Source organism: Physeter macrocephalus, chromosome 17, assembly GCF_002837175.3.
Source record: "Physeter macrocephalus isolate SW-GA chromosome 17, ASM283717v5, whole genome shotgun sequence".
Taxonomy (NCBI): Eukaryota; Metazoa; Chordata; class Mammalia; order Artiodactyla; family Physeteridae; genus Physeter; species Physeter macrocephalus.
This window is the reverse complement of record NC_041230.1, coordinates 668,549-673,821: the sequence shown is the minus strand read 5'-3', so window position 1 is coordinate 673,821 and position 5,273 is coordinate 668,549.

The window sequence follows — 5,273 nt, the reverse complement described above, 5'->3', positions numbered from 1 at the left end:
GGGATCTTCCCGGACCGGGGCACGAACCCGCGTCCCCTGCATCGGCAGGCGGACTCCCAACCACTGCGCCACCAGGGAAGCCCCGGTCTGGATGATCTTAATCACCAACCTTCTGGTTCCAACCAGTCTGAGGTCTCAGTGCGTGCGTTCCGCGTGGTCAGCATGCTCCACTTGGGTGGGGATCTTATTCTCTGCAGAATACTCCAAGATATGTGTCAGCTTGTTATGTATATCTCTTGAGAAGGAGCTAGAATTCTGCTTTATTGCTGAACCATTGTTTTCTGACTGTTTTTCCTTTGTTTCTGCATTCCCTCACTTCCCTGCTTGGGTCTGCTCTTTGGAAGTCAGGGAAGGTCTAGGAGACCAATGCCTTTTTCTACAGAAAGGGGACACAGAGGGGCCCTGCAGGGTCCTGCTCTGTTTCACAACCACACACTGCACCCAGCTTCGGTCTCCACCCACCTCTGGCTCTGGATGAATAGGTGAAGCGTCGTCAATCCCTAACTGTTTGGCAAATGCTGTGAAGGATATGAGATTTTCACCAACTTGCAAACAAAGAAGGTAGCCCGCCACAGATTCATGGGTATTGGCAGAACATAGGAGACTCCTGGATCAGAGACAACGGACTTTATAATTCATGGCACAGCAGGCAGCCTGACCTTTCTGTTCATTTCAGTTCACTTTGCCCCTCAGTCCCCACAGGGGTGATCAGAGCGGCCCAGGTGGATTCTGTGCACACAATCTTTGTGTCAACTGCTAGGGAATGGAGCTTACAGATCTTCAATCTTTCAAGCGAGCTGTGAGGAAACCTGCCTGACTTCTAACCTGGAGAGAGATAGTATCTTTATTATCTTGGACTGCTAACCGACCTGCTCTCAGGGAATATTATATTTATTATCCTGAACGATAAATAAATCTGTTACGGTGGGATATTATCTTTATTCTCCGGGACAGTAAACAAACATGGTCTGTCGCTCTATACAAATATCCTTGCAAAGACGTCTGGGGCTAAACGGTTGTAAATGCCTTTCTCCGAAGACACCCAGAAAGGTGAGAGAACCGTGGAGAATTGTCTCCCACCGTCATTCAGATCATGCCCTAGATTCTTCCCTGCAGGACGAAGTCACCCTTCTTTGGTTAAAACACTGATCCATCATAGCTACATTCTGAAGCCCCACCAGGATTCTGGGCCAAGTTCCCAGTGACGACATTCAGAGCGTGGGCATTTGGTCTGGCTGTGCAACACGCTGCTCTGGTGTGGGTGTCTGTGTGCGCACGGCTGTGACCCTGAGGGGCCATATCATATTTCCCATGTGTGTGTCCGTCCATGGCACTGTGGCCTTGAAAAATCCTTGTTTGTGTCCTTGTGTGTGGTACAGTTCTCTGTGTGTGTGAGTGTTTGGGTGTGCAAGATGCTATCTGTCACATCCTGCCCACACGTGAGTCATGAGTCCGTGGGGGAAACCCAGTGAGTGACCTTGAACACGAAGTATCTGAACTTGGCTCTGCCCTAGAGATGGGTCAATACGCCCTGGCCTGGCCACCCGTGTGTCCAGCCACGTGTCTTTCATCTTTAACACCCAGCACTGTGCCCCAGTGTTATCTGAAATCTGATTTGCTGGGTTCCCATCTGATTTTCTGGCCACTGGATCTGTGCCTACAACTTAGAAACTCCACAAAGTGGTTCGTATATGAATCAATCTTGACCTTAACTATCTTTATCTGAGTCTGTGCCTATGTCTGACTTACTGTAGCCCTACCTATTTCCACAACCTGAACACCCACATGCATGTCTCCACAAATAAATCCGTGTCTCCTTTGTTAAAAAAAATACTTATTATTTTATATAATATTATGTGTAGTATATTAACATTCATGATTGATTTGTCATTACAATTTATTTATTTAATAAATAAATAAAATATGAGTTAATAGTAAAAATAATTCATATTCATTAATTATATATACATGACGATTGAAACCTATTTCTACATACAGATGTTCTCTTATTTAATCCTGACAACAACTACCCTATAAGTGATGAAAAGGTAATACAGAGAGGTCAAATAATTTGCTCAAACCCTCATGGCTATTATGATATGAAACTCAGGGGGTTTCACTCCCCATAACCATCATACTATAGAACCAGGTCCATGAGCAAGTCTTTGTGGGGTCTGAGTGCATATCAGTGCCTCTTCCCTTGCACCCTTATAAAGGACCCCATCTGTATGTCCAGACCCTGTGTGCAAATGTGCAAGTCTGTGACGTAGTATACCTAGACCCACTCAGGAGACTTTGGATTTAGGTCTGAGCTTCTATGTCCAAATCTATGTCACTCTGTGGGTGTATATGTATGTGTGTGCCCTTGCCTTAATTGATTATACTTGAATACACACATATGAACATCTCTGTGGTGATTCTTGAAGCTGCAACCCACGTACATGTAAGTGAATTTCAGCTGAAGGTAACTTTACCCATGTACCTAAGTTAGGAAGCCTGGTTGTAAGGTCGTAAGGAAGTCCCCTACATACGAACCTTCAAGTTGTGAACTTTCAAAGATGCGAACATGTGTTCGCATGTCCAATCACGTAAATTCACGTGTCTGGCATTATCTGTAAAAGTTGGGTACCTAGGCTAACTTTGTTGGACTTACGAACTCGCTCTCAGAACGGAACTCGTTCATATGTAGGGGACTCACTGTATGTCCATGACCTTGTGCGGCCACATCTGTGTCTTTGCGTGACACTGAGTTTGACTAAGATGTCCAGATTCTGGGATCTGTACTATATGTCATGCAGATTGAGTGGCCGTATCTCTTTGATGTCTGGACAGATCAGTGACCTTGAACGGCTGGTTCCAAGTGACCACCTGTCTGAATCTCTATACAGTGTCTCTTCTCCACGTCTAATCACGGGGACTTCTTTCCCTCCTCTTCCTCTGTCCCAAGGACTTATAACAAACGGGGTGGGGAACAGTTTCTAGGAAAAATTGGCAGCAGTTATAAAAATTAAAGAGAGGACAGAGCTTAAGAAAACACAGCAGAGACTTCTGGAGAAACTGGGCGTAAGGCATAAGTGAAGATTATGACCCTCTGTCTCCCCCTCTGTTCCGTCCCCCACCTGCTGCGGAGGGTCATTCTAATCTCAGAACTGACCTTGCTCCTGAGCGCTCACTCCAGGCAATGCTACAAGCAGTGAGCCTTGCACCCTGAAAGCTTGGGCTCAGTCTTCGAGCTGCCCACAAGGCCCTGGCTGGGGGCTTGGCCTTGGCTCCGTGGGTGGGACTGGTCAGAGGGCGTAGCCTCAGCTCCGTGGGTGGGACTGGTCAGAGGGCGTGGCCTCAGCTCTGTGGGCGGGACTGGACCCGGGACAAGGCTCGATGGGGCCTGGCCTTTACTGGCTATTCTGTGGGCAGGTCCAGGATGGGGCTGCGGAATTAAGAAGTTAAATCCCTGCTTGGGAGAGGTGATCCAGCTATGGAGATTTGACATGGAGGGAATCATTTGAACTCAAACAAAAGGACCCAGAGAGCAGGGCAGGAGGTGGAGTCTACTGTGATGGAGACTCATTCAGCTCTGGGTCCAAATTCCAGTTCAGCCTCTCAGGCAATGAGTGAGTGAGATCAGACAAGCTGTCTTTGAGCTCTGATTCCTCAGCCTTGGGATAAAAGATGGAGATGGAATTGGAGCTGAGCTTGGGACTGAGGGTGGGGCTGGGTTGGCAATGGGGACGGAGATGTGGATGTAGTTGCCAAGGAGCTGGCCTGCCCATGCATCCTGAGCTCTTACAACAGCCGGCTGGGTCTGCACAGCCTTGACCTCAACCTAGAGCCAGGCAGCCAGGTGATCGAGGCCACCTTCTCCATGCCACACCAGCGTACAACCCCTCCACCAGTATCAACAACCTCATGTTACTCAAGCTAGATCCAGCAACCACCGAGTCAGTCTGCACCAGCTCTATCGGCATCGCCTCCCAGTGTGCCGGCCCAGGTACCCCCTGCCTTATCTCTGGCTGGGGCTGGAGAAGAAAAAGTGAGCCCTCTCTCCCGGTCTCACGGTGTCTCTGTCCTTGACTCTCTCTGCTCTCTTTGTGGCGTGTCCCAGGCCAGTCCCCTGGCGCTGCAGTCTGGCAATGTCCAGGAGGTGACTGAGAAGGTCTGCAAAACCCTCCACTTGCTGCTGTACCCTACTGGCATGTTCTGTTCCAGCAGAGGCCAAAAGGCAAGGGGCCCTGCATCATAAGATCTGGGAAAGGCAGTGTCGGGGAGAAAGGGGGAGACCCGTACACACAGGGAGACGGTAGTGGGGCAGAGAGAAGGAGAGAGTGAGAATCAAGATACAGGGATGGAGAGAGATGAAATATGGAGGCACAGGGAGGTAAAGCAGAACAGAAGACCGGCCCCATTCAGAAAGAGAGGGAAGAAAAAGAGGAGATGTGGAACACAGAGGGACACATGGGGCTGGAGGCACACAGGGAGAGCAAAACGGGAGACAGGCGGGTGGAGAGAAATGAGGGAGATTAAGGGGAAAGAAGGAGGGAGATGCCCAGATTGAGATGCAGACAGATGGAGGAACTGAGCGATTCAGAATCAGAGCGGCTGGGGGAAAGGTAAAGGAAACGAAGAAACAGAGGGATCCAGAGGTGAAATAGATAGAGAGAGAGAGACTGACACTGTGGGACACGGAGAAGAGCAGAAATGAAACTTCAGGAGTGAGGGCAGACACAGGGAAGGTGGAACAGCAGCCCGGGCTGCAGCAAGATGGGCAGAAGGGGTCCAGGCTCTGACATGGGACTTAAGGGAAGGGAGTGGGGGGAGGGAAGGTGAGGGCTGGATTGGGGGTGCGGGGGAGGTTTCGGGGGAAAGGCCTGTCCTGCTTCCCTTTGTCTTTTTGTCCTGTTTTCTCTCTCTAGTCTAACCCTCTTCTCCACGTCATATCCATCCCCCCTCGCCTCCCCACCTCTGACACCCTGCCTGATTCCTTCCTGTCAGTCTCCCTGGGGGATGCTGGGAGCCCTCTGGTCTGGGGTGGGGGGTGGGGGTACCTGCAGGGCCTTGTGTCCATGGGAGAGCACGGCTGTGGGAAACCCAACACGCCAAACATCTACGCAAACCTGTGTCCATTCCCTGACTGGACCCAAAAGCACCTGCACACCAATTAAGGACAAATCCCAGGACCAAGGAGTCTCCAGCCTCCCCTCCCAGCTGCTGCCAAGATCCACCTCCTTCCTCTGTCAGACTTCCGGAATTCTAGGTCCTTTCCTCGAACCCCGCTC